This window comes from Lonchura striata, chromosome 4, assembly GCF_050655825.1.
Source record: "Lonchura striata isolate lonStrDom1 chromosome 4, ASM5065582v1, whole genome shotgun sequence".
Lineage (NCBI taxonomy): Eukaryota > Metazoa > Chordata > Aves > Passeriformes > Estrildidae > Lonchura > Lonchura striata.
Genome location: NC_140706.1, coordinates 12,546,145 through 12,561,949, shown reverse-complemented (window position 1 = coordinate 12,561,949; position 15,805 = coordinate 12,546,145). Strand labels below are relative to the sequence as shown.

Below are 15,805 nucleotides of genomic sequence, written 5' to 3'. Positions count from 1 at the left end.
GAGCAAGAGCTCGGGTGTAACAATTTCCTCACCCTGTTAAAAGAACAGGTGGCCCCCTCCTAAAACTGAGACTTCCTGGGTTGCTATCCATGGACACAGTTGTACATAGAACTGTATTTCAGAAGCTCTGTCACCATTTTAAAGGTAAAATAATAAAATTATAATGTTTTTAATTTAAAATATGCATACATTTAATATACAAAATTATACAAATTATACATTTAGCTAACATAGAAAAATACATCTTGTTAACAAGATAAAATGTCAACATATCTTACATAATTTGTGAGAGTTACAAATCTGTGATCATCAAGTAGACTTTGTGACTTCATTACAATTCTGTATCCTCCTAGTTACACTGAATATTAATACATATGTACAGTTGATATCAATGGCAAATGTCTTAGAGTGGAAATCTTTGCTGAAGAGTTATCCAGAAGGTTTTAATGAAATAGTTAAAACATGAGTGGCCTCTTTGATACTATTGAAGCTTCTCACATAGCTGGAACTAATGTGACACCCAGTGACAGGGTGGTCATGGGTCAGAGTTTAAACTTTTTGCATTTATTTACAAACACCCCTCCCTCCCCAGTCTAACTGCTACACCTGCTTAATAAGTATCATCACACCATAAATCCCAACGTTTTTGTGCATTCTTTGGTACTTCTTCAAATTGATCCAAATTTATGGCCCTCACAACTGCTTTTTATGACTTTTGGCTACCACTCCTCTGTTGGCTGTGGAAAAGTGTTAAACAGTTGTACAGTTTTGTAGAGCTCAAAAGGCAAGATTCATCCCAGATTAGTCATAAATACCTCAGGAGGTGGGGAAATATTTTTGTTTCAGTCAAGAAATATGTGCAGTAAGTCTTCACTCCTTATTTAATTTACATGGTTTCCTTTTCCAAGTTCCAAACAAAAGACAGAAGTGTAAAGTTATAAATAAGCTATAAAAATCTGCTTCATGCTGGGCCTTGTCTTACATACTGTGAGCCATGTAATAATTTTCTTTCAACTATTTACAAATTATTTAAAACTTGCTTGTCATCACAGGGAGCAAAACAGAAGACCATCAGCAGTCTGATTTTCAGGCCTTCATTTTTTTAATTTATTTTTTCTTTTTAATTTAGCTCTGTACCAACAAATTGTTTAATTCCTAAAAGATAAAATTCACTCATGAGTTAAAAGCTTATTCAGCTTTTCCTAAGAGCTGCTTAGGACCATCCATGAGTGATACATGAATTGCCTCATGCAGTCTTTTTTGGCACTGGAGTGGTTTTCATCTGTTAGTTACATTTTCCCTATTTTTGAAAAAGACCACAGTTCAGAGAGTAGAGAAATGAGGTTGTTTGGCATCAGTTAGTGCACACTGCGCAGGAACCTCTCACATTGGAATTTACATTTGCATATTCATATTCCCAAAGCAATGAATAAAAGAGAAACAATAGTGAACAGAGATTTATACCACAGATCCCAGCAACTCCAAATCAAGGCAGGTGTCCAAAACTACTAATCTCTCTTTTCCTCTCCTACAGCATTAAAGAGAACATGATACCCCACATACCTACCACATCTGAGAATTTCTTAAGCCAAGCAGAAGCAAGCATGAAGTCTTGGTCCCAAGAAAGCCCGTGGAAATTTGCCAGTCACTTCAATGTTACAAGCATTTAATCCAGTATATTTAAACTTTCTCCCTTTTTTTTTTCCAGCTTTTTTTTTCCTGCTTTTAACTGCAACTTGCAACTTTCTTAGTATGGATACCTATGGTAGAATTTAAGTTAGCTATATTTTTAGATGATATCCTATACAAAAAATAGTATACTCTCTTTCCTAATATTTCTACAGGGGCAAAAATTCCTGTCCATAATCCCATGGCTACTGATTTCTAATGCAAATATATTTAGAGCCAAAGGCACAATATATTTTAAAGGAATTCTTATAAAGCAGGAAAAGGTTTGAACAAGTTTCTGTAATCCTAGGGCCTGTTACCCCTCTGCCTCCTTAAGGCACTAAAGGATTTCCAAAGGATTAGTGGCAAAACCCAGCATGCATGTGTCCCTCCCTCCACCCCATAAACACAGTAAATTCAAATATTAAAAACCTTCATCTGCAAGTGAGAAATACAGGTAGATTTATGAAACACAAAAATCAGAGTTCCCACTTTTCAAAAGGCCACAAGGACAACCATCAGCCATGCTTTAGCAGGCGGCTTATCCTGGGAGCTCTGCTGTGTATGTGACACATTTCCCAGAAGCTGCATTATTCTGAATATAACGTGATTATCACGCCAGAGTCAATCATTGTACTTGCAGCATTTGCCAACCATAGTGGTGTGAAGAACAGAATTTGGGATTTAAAGGTCGTTTAAGGAGCAACCTGTAAGCTGTATTTTCAATATCCTCCAATGGTCTACGCAGTAAGGTATACATAAATAAGTGAATTGCCAAAGAAACCATATTTTCCATGTAACATTGCCTATCTTGTCTAATTAGGGTGACATAAGGAGATTGCATTCACTCACAGAACTTAGCAGCATCTTAATTTTGACTAAAGAATTTGGCCAAAACAATGTTGTGCATATACAGCAATCAGAACACAACACCCAATTTTTCCTTCTCTGAAGGTTTACCATGAAATGACAATACACGTAAAGCATGTCCTGCCAACTCTACTATGTATAGCACATTAAACAATTTAACTTCTGCTTAGTGAAAGAAACTCAGACTCTCTAACAAGTAGACAACACTTTTCACCGTAAGGCAACTAGAAAATAACAACTAGGCTCTCTGTCTTAGCAATCTCACATGAAAAGTTAACTTCTTTCTTCCAGTGATTTGAGGTAAAGTTGGGGTTTTACTTCCCAATCCTCAGCGACATGAAACACATCCACTGGTCTATCAATGCAATTAATAAGCAGACTTTTCCAAAATTGGTTGGAAAATTTTTGGATGAGGAAGTGATAGAATTTCAAGGAGATTGATGTGGTACAAACCACAATGAATGAAGAGTGCTCTACATTCCTTACACTAATTGTTCTAAAATGAAACCAAATGGCAGAAAGCCTAAGATGTTACAAAATGGATCGCTTCATTATCAACATTTATAATTTATAGTGGGAGGCTTTGCATAAATACTAGGAAAGAGGCATGGTATTTTAGTTCAACACTTAATTCAGAAGAAAGAAGTAGGGTTTAATTGCCTGAGTGTTGTAGAAATTATGTATGTTTTCATGTAGATAGTATGCAAATGGTTAGAAACCTACACATATGTCATTGCTTTATTTTAGGAACTTGTAGTTAAGCTTCACGTTACCATGACAACATGTCATACTGTTACTAATTGTAATCTAGAAATGCACATTACATTAATCTGATTTGGGATTCCACGGTTTATTCTTCCTCTGCTTCCTTTCAAAGGATATCAGTAATTACTGGGCAACTACGCATTGTAAAGACAGCACATCTAGCAGTTAGCTCAATGTTAAAAAAGAAAAAGGGAAATACAAGTCATAAAACAGTTATCAAAACCGAAAGTGCGTCACAAAGTAAGAGTCTGAAAGCAGCTGGTGCCAATCAGGTCAGCACGAGTATTGCCACTGCCTCAATAGTGCTCTGTGCCTCCAGTTACAGAACGGGTGGAGGCACCCACAGGACTCCTTAGGTACAGGTCTGGTGCCTGCACTCACACCTCCCTGCCTTCCCAAAGGGTTCTCAGAGGTGACCTGTAGCGTTTGTGGTGTGTAATCTGTATTGTGCAGCACAGCTGCAAAATGCCTTTGTGTCCTACGTGCTGCTGCCAACCAGAGTGCACAAACCAGAGTGCACAAACGTGCCTGTTTCAGGAGAAGTATGTGTGCCTGCAAGTGCTTTATCTGAAAGTTAAATTCAGTGTGGCCTATTCATGTGGTTGAAATACTTGGAGTATTAGGACAGAGCACTTTGATGTTCCAAGTGCCTCTCAGCACACACAAAGATCATTCCCAATTCCAACTTACCCTTGTAAAAATGCCATTCTGTCTCATTTGCTAAACAGTTTGTACCCTCAAGTATCACATCCTCAGATATACTAAACATCCCAACTCAGATCAAAGGCTCTTTCAGGAATGCTCAAAGCCACACAAGGCTGAAGATACCGCATATCCACATAGGCAGACCCATGAAAATGGAGATTGTGCTTAACTTGGTAATTGCTTGAAAATAAAAATACTGAGATCCCAAGGAAACAAAACAAAACTCAGACTCAAACCACACATTGGATTGGTGTGCATGGAGAGCTTTCACTACAGCAATGGCTAAAATGGCACAGATGGTAACTTTGGACAACTTCTCACTTTTTATCCATAACAGAGCAGCTGCAGTCACCTTCAGGTCAAACCACATTTCATCCGTCCTTCAGAGCTCTCCTGCTTCTTCTGTGTGACTGATACATTCTTCCCTAGACAAGGGGAAGGAGGAGAAAAAAAGAAAAGGCAGGGAAAAAAAGGCAAAAGCATAAGGTAAGTATCTGTATTTTCACAATTTAAGGAATTGTGTGTTATTCATCCAAGGTCAAAATAAAGCAGTTGGGAAGCAGTGTGCCCAGGTGCTTCCATACAAACACAGCATAATGGCAGCACACTGTAGAAACTGAACTGCCCAGAACATGTTGAGACACTCTCCCATTATTTACTGATTTAGGTGGAAAGCATATTCCATGCTTTTCTCTTTTGCTAGTCATTCTTGTACATAAGACAAACTTCCATTCATCAGTATGGAAATAAACATTCCCTGCCATCTTCTCAACACCATTCCATAAGCCACTTGGCAGGGATCTTCAGAAGCCCATGCATAAAGTTCAACCCAAGTGATGACAGCCATCACAAATCCAACTTTCCAAGTAAGTCCTATTTCTGTGACTCTTCTCAGAGTTTTTATTTGCATCCTTTCTCAGATATTATATTTCAAAGCCTGCAAAACATTTTATCAGGCTTTATAATTTCCAGTGAGGCTGTCATTGTTACTGTTAAACTTCATCAGTGATGCACTGCCTGCATACTTAATTCTGGCTGAAACTTGGTATCTACTGGAAAAACACTTATCTTAGTACATCAGGAGTACAGGAAATGATAATAGCATAGAGAATTTTGTTAAAAAGATAATATTGCAATTATTATTATAATAAATGGCTGGTGACAGTAATTATCTGTCATTACTAAAATGCATTCCAGTCACCAACATGCCCCTCAAAAGAGAAAAATGAAAAATTGGGAAAGAAGAGAGCCTTTATGGCTTATACTTCAGGATGGAAAGATTTTTCAAGCATGGAGAACAGAAATGAAAAAAAAACTTGCAGAGCAAGGCAAAGTTATAAAGGGAGGTCATTATTTTTGGAGAAGCAGCTAGATGGATTATTGTAGGACATAAAACCAGTGAGATATGCAAGAGGTAGTCACTGATCCAGGAGAGCATCAGCTGGGCCGGAGGACATCAAGGATTCCTGGTGATGAGAGGCATTTAGAGCCCTTGCATACTCCCTAGTTCAGCTCTCCATCTTGGATCAGAAACTAGTTAATGGTCAGACTTGCTTTTCAGCCAAAACAACACCAGAAGCTTTCTGCAGCCTTCATAAGACATTATACATTAATTCCGCTTCTGCCATAGGTGCATCCAAACAAAATTGGTTTTGGAATCTTTCTCTGCATCATTTAGGAAAGTCCAGGCTGTACTGCAGACAAAGAAAATCCATTGCAGTTCAGTCTTATCTCCAGGCAAAGAAAGGGAACATTACTTGAGTCTCCATAGATCACCTTCTTTTTGATTAATGTCTTTGTAGCCTAAGTGCAATCAAAACAACGCTCAACAGAACACACTTTCAGCCTTTGCTATCCACAACTTCCATGGATTTTTCAGGACATCAGGTACTTCTTCATTTCTAATTAACATTACAAAGAGAAGTATGACTTAGTACCAACAGAGCTGGCCTTGTATTTTGGGATAGTCTGAAATACATCCCTGTCTCTTCCAGTCATACATGAAGTCTCTTTTCTGTGATCCTGTCACTGTGCATAGGCTTGGGGGAAGATCAGGAGGGTGAGTCTTTAGGTTCTCCTAAAATTTACCTTTATTTTAGAATACGGAGAGGTTTCAATTTTAGTTCCTCAACTGGTTGCAGAGGAGCTACCCACTGTTACCAGGTGTCAGTTTATTGACTTGTTCAAAAGGAAGAATGTCCCTAAAGCATCAGGGATAGTTGTCACAGAAAACTGTGCTTGAAAAAACTATCACTGAAAACTGGTGTGGCCAGAATTATGGAAAACTGATTCAAACTTCATTAATTCAATGAACTTAAATTTTTTTGCACTTTAGTGATCATAACTTTTGTTATCCATCAATTCAAATTTAAACTAAGTTCTCTAATTTTCCAAAATTGGGGTTAAAGAATATTTGTCAAACAAGCACTGCTAGACTAGGAAAATTTACAAATGTAAAATCATTATTTACATAATATTTCTTTCAATTTTATTATATTTTTCTTGAAACATTAGCTGCCAATTATTCTGTCTCATTTTGTCAGACTCTTCACTTTCTCTTTCACAATCTTTTCATCGTCTTTGTCTATTCTTGCTCCTTCTTATGTGAATTATTCACCCCGTTCTTTCATTGTCCACCTGAAGTCTTTATGAAAGCTTGTGCTCCTTGCAGTTTTATTTCCCTGACAAATTTATCCTCCACCCTTCTCTTATTCTTTTTTTTCATACCACTTATTTAACTAAGAAGTGTGGAACATAAATCACTAATGAATTGTTTTTTAATTACTCTGGTCAGGGAGGAATTCTCTCTTGTGAAATGTTTGAGGAAAATAAGAAAGGTCTTCATGATGTTATTTTACCAAAGAAAAGTATCAACCAAGCATTTCCAGGGCTTAAGCACAAAGGTGCAGTTTCCAACCACACATCACAGAGATTAAAAAGCAGCTGAGCCTTTATCAATACTGTACCTTAGAATTTCAGCATGGGTATTTCTGATGCTCAGAAATTTGTTGGCCTCCCACCCTTTGGTAGGACTAAAGTACATGGCTGAGCAACAATGCAGATGCTGGGCTTGTCCTCCTTCACATCACAAGCAAAATCAATTTTAGTCACCAACACAAAAAACTGCTAATGCAGAGGTCATTAAACAAAACTGATTTCTTTGTGACATTGGAACCTCAAAGGAAACCTTGAAAATGAAAGTGATGACTGTGCACTGCTCTCTAAGCCAGGACCAAATAATTTCCAGCATAACAAAGATCAGTGATCCATATTCATGCACTCGCTCAATGTTCCCCAATCTTTTACCACCTCTGTGAGGCACCAGCATTTCTTTGTTCTAGCTGCTCCCAGTCCATCACATCTGTACTTGTTCGTCCTGTGCTCAGTATCAGGAAATTGTAAGACCACAGGAGAGAACCTCAGAAGGTGATTTAGATCAGCCTACTCAGAGCTGAGTCAGTTCCAAAGTCAGAGCAGTTTGCTCAGGGTTTACCTAATCAAAGCTTGAAAAACTCCTGGGTTGGAGAATACACAGCCTTCCTGGGCAGCCTGTCCCACTGCTGGGATGTCCTCCTGAGGGAAATGCTTTTCCTATATCAAGTCTGCACTTCTTTTGCTTCATCTTACACCCACTGTGTCTCACCTTCTCACCACGCATCACTGTGAAGAGTCTGGCTCTCTCTGCTCCGTGGTTCTGTGTTTCTCAGTTGCTTCCTCATATTTTCAGGAAGGCTGTTATGAGGTGCCCCCAAAGCCAGCTCTTCCCCTGGGTGAACCAGCCTAGACCTCTTGGCCTCTTCTCACAGGACAAGCGGTCTGCTCCCTCAAGTATCTAAACTACCATTTTTAAGGAAGCTCAGAGAGTTCATAGTAGTGGAAAAAAACTAGTGCTGACCACTTCCTAAAGACAGCTGTCCTCCTGGACTCCTCCACTCCAGTCAGCTCCCTGGAGAGCAGAGCTCTGTTCCCACTGGCAGGATCCATGGTCTCCATCCCCTGCACAGCACAAGGTGGATGGAAATAATCTTCCTCCCATTAAGGAGGTACAGAAGTAAAAGCTTTGCTAAAATTTTGAGAGTGTGCACCAAATTGGAAAGGAACGAGCCAATATAGTGACTTTAAAGATAAACAACATCTGGAAGGAAGAAAACTAAGAGCATTAGGACTGTACACACAATCCTAAAATCTCAGAGAATACCTGTGCTCATTTAAATTAAAAAATATTTTTCAGATCATTGAGCCCACCTGTAATGAATGCACACAAAGATTTGACATTAAATAGTTCCTTCCATTTAGAAGACAGACAGTAAAAGGAGGTTGTTATTTTATTTTGGTTATCTGAAAGAAGACATGAAACATGGTGATACCACTGTAAAAACATGTTTAAATGATGCCTGATATCTGAAGTGAGTTTGGGTGGTGGACCATCATGCATGCTCAAGTGTGACCTCAGAAGATCAGTCAATGCATTCTGGGGACATTTTCCCAGCATTAAAGATCTCAAGTCAGCAGTAGCTGCTAAGTACCTCAGCCCTGATGTGCAGAGCCAGAAACACCATATTTCCATTGGTTTGTAGCACTAGAGGTATTTAAAGCGAAGAAATGCAAAATTCAAGGAATTAATAAAATTTCTTTATACCTAGCAAAAAATTGCATATTTTTGCCATTTGAGAAAAAATATTTGAAGAAGATCCTAAGCAACACCTTAAAATCGTTTCTGCTGTAAATATAAAAGAAGTACTTTGCTGTGCCTCTGCCCTTATCAAGGATCACAAATTATCCTTTCTTTAGAACCACTGAAGCACCACTGGTTTCTATCACTATGCAGGAGCTACAATAGCACAAATGAGAGAAAATGCCAGGCAAGAGGGCTTATGGTATTTTTTAATATATTATAATTTAATTACTGATATTTTACTTGGTCTAACTTATAACATCATTACCATCCAGTAGTTTTATAATTTCTATTAACTATAGAAAATCAACGTGTCTGTGGCGAGCATACACTTTAATAGAAAATTATCTACCATAAATTGTTTAATATGTGTTTTATAGTACTTTGCTTTAAAATATAAACATCTTCATTTAGAAAAAAAATTGATTACTTGCAAATAGGAAAACTGGAAAAAAAAGAAAGTGATTACAAGAAAGGAAAGGTTGCAAAGCTGCATTTTGCAATAATGCACATGGGATCCCTCAGCTGATTGGTAAAGAAATGCTACATAACTAAGAGCATGGTCTTTGCAAAAAGATTTGATTTCTGTGCTTGGTTAAAAAAAAAATCAAATAGCATTCAGTGTAGTCTTCTCATTCACAAATTGCTGCCTCTAAAATGCATTTCTTCTTGATGGATTCACTTTGCAGCTCAAGAGGTGTGAATCTCATTAACTCTCAATGAAGACATATCGATCCCAATAATAACCAATGACCAACAGAGCTTGCCTATATCTCAGAGGAAATGAATTGCATCCAAGGGAAAAAAACCCAGCAACCAACTAACCAACCATGAATACTGAACACCACAAATAAATTATATTCTCTTCTGTTTGAAAATGATATTATGTATTTCTACATTCTCGTGCTTAATAAAGGTATTAAATACTAGAAAAGGTTACATATATAGATCTCATTCAACACAATTTCTCTGGCTTTATGTCAGTTTCTTTCTTATAAAACTAATGGTGCAATCCTGGAAAAATGAATTCATGAATGATAAATGAGCCTTGTCTTACTCAACTCTATGGAAAATACATTATTTTCATTAACAGTAGAATATGGACAATATACAACAGTACAAGCTGCTATTTAATACTACAGAGCTCTTCATAAAAATGTCACACACACACACAGACTCATTTTCACACTGCTTGGAGAAGAACAACTTAGAAGTCTTAATTAAGGTTGGGTAACTACAGTGAAGAGGACTTGCAAATGTGAATCTTAGAAATGTGCATGGACAGTTGAACTCACTATTGTGCTGGACATTCCAGGAGTTTATTTATTCTGTTAATGGCCTATAAATATATATATAATATATTTGCTTTCAAAAAATGTCTTCTAGAACAATATTCCTGCAATCCTTTGCAGCTCTGAGATGCAAATGCTTACAGAAGATCCCTGATGTCTAACCTCCAGCTCATCAAATATTCTACAACTTTGCAGGCAGGCAGCAGTAACATACATACACACTTCTGAGATCAATTTCTAACCCAAAATCCCCAACATGCAGCCAAGGATAACTAGCTTGCCAAGAGGCTTAGGGTGAAACGTGCTGATATGAGGCAATTTGAAATGACAAACTAGGAAACCTTGAAGACTGGTCACAGATTGTTGGAACACACACATAAAAAAGGAAAAACCAGCTGGATTTTTTTTTAAGATAGTCTTCACCCAGTGCTAGTCCTTATCAAAGAGTGGCCTTATTCCAATTTAAAATAAAAAACAATTAAAATACCTTTATATTCAGAGGAACTTCCACAGGACTCCATTTACTTTGCTGATTTGGTTTTCCTGTAATGGCACTGCCTCATTTAGACAGCTCCAAGCCTTTATTAGCCTTGAAAACCTAACAGCATTTATTAAACACAGGCGCTTTTTTTGTGGTAAATTATGCAGATGAATTTAATGTTATTTACATTTATCCCATTAAGACAATCGTAAATGTAAAGGCTAATGTAAATGAGTTAACATCATACTACAGAGACAGTAACAGCATGACATGTCCAAATACGATGGCAGAATGGTACCTTCTGTGTATCAGGCACATTGCTTTTGAGAAGTACAATGAAAAAGCAAATTCCAGAAGGATTATCTTGTCAAGACAAAAATGAAGAAAACCTCCATCGTGTACATGTTTTGCTGAGGTTAAAGAAGTGAGCATTGTCAAGAAATTACCTACAGTAACAGACAGTAGGAACAACCCACAACAAATACTTCACATTAATATAATTCACTGTGTGTTTTAGTGCTGTAACACATCCAGTTACAACACGGTGCTCCTTCCAGTTCTGAAAATGTAACACACAGATTGACCCACAAGAGTCCCACAGCCTTCCTCCCCTGAAAAAAATCCAATAAAAGTGTGTTCAACTTGGTTAATTTCACATCCTTCCCCTTTCAGTTTCTCAGGGAGGCACCCTTAATATAGAAATCATCATGGTAAGATGTGTACAACAGATCTTGTGGTCCCATTCCCCAAATATACAGACTAGCATTAGTCAGCAGACTGATCTTGCATCATATTAACTGCCTCCTCTCCTGTCGCTGGCAATGTGCAATATCATGCTCACAGAGCAGCTGTAGAACACCACTGGAACAGAAATATTTGCAATAGGTAGCAGCCATGAACCTTGCAAGTACAGCCATGATAATATGAAAGACCTGCTGGGATTGAAGAGCACAAAGTACGAGCAGGACAAAATGAGGCCCTTGGAAGTGGAGGCTGTTTGAGCCCTTCAGCCTCTGGAACATGCTGCCTCCTTCCTAGGCGACCCTCCCAGGCAGTTCTATTCACATCTGCATGGTAACAGCTGCACTCAAGAGCAAGGGCTGTCTTCATCTCAGGAACAGCACCCTTTGGGCCAGAGGGGCTTTGTCCTGGGGACACCAGTGATGCCTGCAAATGCAGACCTGCCCATTGTCCTTCAGGAATTTTAATGATCTGAAAAGCACTGCAAATATCCTACAGAAAACCATTAATTTAAATTATTTGATTTAGGGGAAGTCACAGGCTTTTTTTTTTTTTTTTTTTTTTTTAAGTCGAGGTCATTAAGAATAGCTCACTCAATCTGAGACAAGATTTTATGACTCACAGGAGACTGGAAAAATCAGCAGCAACACTGCATATTTAAAGTATAATGTTTAGTCATCAAAGACACTATCAAAGTTATTGCCTCCTCCTTAGACACATTTTTTTAATTGTTACAACAGAGCTGCAGCAGTAACAAAGAAATATCTTCCCTTAAAATGCACAGTCATAGGAGTAACTGATCAGCAGGTTTGCCTTGCTGCTACCAGCCTAAGAAAAACAGGCAAGTGAATTCACATTTTAGCAAAGCAATTTTTATCTCACAGCCTCTCCAACCATGCAGGGAATAATGATGTATATGCATCCAGAGCAGATTAAGCAGCATCTGAAGAAGAGGAATTCTAGATGCTCTGCACCCCATAGCAAAACCTTAGGAAGACACAAATATTTTAGCATTACTGCTTTGCTTTGTTTTCCTTGCCTGATCTTTATAAAGTCCTGACAAATGCCAGAATAACTGCTAGGGTAGGTCAGATTAATTTTTTTAAAATAGTAATCAAAGCAGTATCATTACAAGTCTGTGAGCAAGTCATAGACTTTCTGTTCCCAGAGGACCCACTGTGTGTCAGCCTGCACAGCCCTGTCAGACAGACACAGAGGGTGCACAGCCATGGTCCCAGGATCAGGAGGGTGATGGTACTTTTGAACACCTCGTGGTAGAGCCAGACACACCACTTGTCACTTCCAAAGCCTCCAGACCAACAGTGAATCTTGCCCAGCCACAGAAATCTAAACACTGCAGAGTTTAATAACTGTGACACATTGCAGTTAAGTTGCAGTTACTGCAACTTATTTTAATGCATCATCAACAGTAAAAGCCTAGATAGTTTTATCACAAATTAAACTCCTTGGAAATTATTCAGTAAAACATCTGCTACTCCCATTGATATTTACAGATGCAAATCAAGTTTCCCTGGTCCAGCTTTATCCCTGTGATGGAGGATTCAGCATGCAGCATATGACCTACATAGCAGGAATTCAAACTTTGTTATAATGCTGTCCCCCTGAGCACTGAAAAATTTGGAAATCAGACAAGATGAACACAGTGGCCCAGATTCTCTCTGTCATTTGGGCAATTTTACATTGCATCATTAATCCTAATTCACCCTGCAGTGGCCACAGTCATGACAGTGAGCCACAGGGCCCATCATCCTCCAGCTCTATGTATAGGAAAAGTAAGAGGATGCTCACCTTCCAGGGCTCCCCAGCTGCTAAAACATCACTCTGTAGATGTAGATTATAAATATAAATTACAGCAACCTTTAGGATCCTATAACTCACATGGCAATATCTACTGAATTTTGAGTACATGCTTGGGGCCCACGTGTGCCCAGAAAATTCTCCTGTGCACACTGTTTGGACTAGTACCTCTACTCAGACACAGATCTCAGGGTCAATACTAAAGCAAGCATGGAAAGAAGGGAAAAAACACAGGATACCAACATGTATTTCATTCTAGCCAATACGTCAGTCAAGAGCCTTCCTGGAATAATCACGTCTTCCAATACCTTCAGGACAGCTGGGGTTTGTAGGCCATCTGACTACAGGCAGGCTAGAGCTGTGTGAAGAGCTGCAGGTGACCCACATCCCAACTTCAAAGATACTGGAATAGTGTAAATATTTCTTTGTCCTCTCTTCTGCCTCACTGAGCTTTGTACCCACAATATCAGCAGCAAAGGGGTGCAGGACCTCCAGGATCAGGTGTTGACATGTTAGGATTACTGCGTGGGGTTATTAAAAGTGGTCAGAAAAAATTTTAATAGCACATTTGACTTTGATGACACTGCAGAAATCACACCCAATTTCCTGCCAGGTCCTCTTCCCTGTTCTTCAAGTGTATTCCTGACAAGTTGACAGAGAGTGGGAGTTAGAAGTTATTGCTTTAGGATTATCTCAGAGATTGCAGAGCTCCTAAGCTGCTGGCTCCTCTACAGATCTCATTAGGCAGGATGCCAAGAAACTCAGAGCAGAGTATCTCTGCCCATCAACTCCAAGGCTGCCAGCTCTCTGTTAGCTCACAAGGCAGAAAGAAAAGAAGCAAGAGCTTGGAAGCCCTGGAAATGTGTAACTCCTTGGCACCCTAGGCAGCCAGAGGATCCAGACAGAATTCCTCAAGCTGGGGACCCCAGAGCCTTTATGTCTCTAGTTCTAGATATCATTACCTTCAGACTGGATGATTGTCGTAGGTCACTTCCAACAGAAAATATTCTATTTTATTCACTAACAATGGAAAAAAAAATTCATTTCAAATCAGAATACAATAAAATTAAATAAATCCATCAAAATCCTCTGCAAATTGGCATGAACTTCTTTCACGCTGCACCATTTGAATAATAGGCTGTAATGGCTGGTGTACAACACATCTTGTGGTCCTATTCCCCAAATATACAGGCTGTAGCATTAGTCAGCAGACTGACCTTGCATCATATTAATTGCCTCCTCTCCCATCCTTTTTGTCCCAAGTAGGTGAGCCCTCCCAATTTAAATTTAAAAACCAAGCCCCTTAGGGAATAACATGTTTTGTGGAGTTTCCCATTGCAAACATACCTGGATTTTCTATCTTCGTGTAAGCTAAATTGAATAGGATTTCTTTTTCTGAAACTCCTATTACACAAAGCTCTATATGCAGGTCAGCAGGCTTATGTAACAGTGATGCATCTGGCTCTCTGTCCCACATAAGTAAGGCAGAATATGCTGTGACTGCTACCTAACCTTGTGCACTGCTCATCAAAGGCTCATATCCATCTTTTTTTTTTTTCCCTGTTAAGGAAGACCCATGGAAACCACAGTCTTCCAAAGACCAACTTTTCCAAAGACCTGTAAACATTACATGTTCCCCACAGGGTGCTTCCAAACAGATACACTGGATCATTTTCATGAGGCTTTTTAAATTTTTTTTTTAATTCATTAGTGCTCATCCATTCAAGTTAGTTTTGTTTCTGGAAAGAAGGTATTTTGATTTAATTCATATTAGTTGTATTTTAATATAATCTTCTAAACTTAGTTGCTATCTTGTGAGGTCACTCCAGCATATATTCTTGCAGCTGCTTGTTCTGCATTTTCCTTTGACCTTTTCCATTTTGTCACACAGCCACCAGTCACCCCAGTGAAATGCTCATGGAAGTGGTCAGGGATTCATACCCACAAGGCACAGCATGGAATAGTCTATCCAGTCTCAGATGTTGTAAAAATCTTCTCTCCATTTAAACCAGGGCAAGCTATCTTGCAGGGAACTGAACACAAGTCAACAGCAAGTGCCCAGCTCTTTGGGCACTGAGAGGAAGCACGCACAGACCCGTGACACACTCATACATACTTGAGAACAGCAAATTTGGCCTACTGCAGCAGGCACAGTAATGTGCTTTATTCAGCTATCAAATACATGTAGACATCTATGCATATCCCAGATCTAGATCAAGCACATAACTCTAACTTGTACCTCTACCCTCCAGCTAGTGGGGAAATCAAACCACTGGCTTTCTATAAAGATGAAAATATAGGTACAATACAAGGTGATCTACCAGGAGCAAGGAGTGCAGCCCATGCCTGCAGAATGGTGGATGTGTCCAGAATGGCCTTAAAGAAAGATCAGAGGCTGTTCTAACAAGACAAATCAGCACATCTAACAAGCACAAACCAGAAAGTCCAAACAGGGATTGGCACGTAAACTAGCAGGCTGACTGCCAGACAAGCCTTTGACACCTCTCAGGGGTACTGATGCTGAGGAGCATTTGTGAAGGAGGACTTCTCTCCCATTACTCCCAAATCTGAGACTTTTCAGAATAAATGGTCTATTCTGCAGATACAACTTTACACTTGTTTTGGTGTCTAATACCATTTTTACAAATAAAATATTGACACTAGGCCAGGACAATAATTCAATACCAAAAACGATGGTATTCTCTGCAGAAGTGTAACACCAAAACTCCCTAAATCCACATCTGCAGTAATAATCCAGAGCACGGCCTGTTTAGATCATGCACAGAGCAG

At 39.0% G+C, this 15,805-nt stretch overlaps 1 protein-coding gene across 1 annotated transcript in view; it reads right to left on the bottom strand.

Moving 5' to 3' along the window:
• Positions 1-99: 99 nt before the first annotated feature.
• The window catches only part of C4H4orf50 (chromosome 4 C4orf50 homolog), an 83,931-nt gene continuing 68,225 nt past the window's right edge, over positions 100-15,805 (bottom strand). The window contains exon 14 of the mRNA XM_077782756.2: positions 100-4,433. The gene's annotated coding sequence lies outside the window, so the exon portion shown is untranslated. The remainder of the gene's footprint in view (positions 4,434-15,805) is intronic.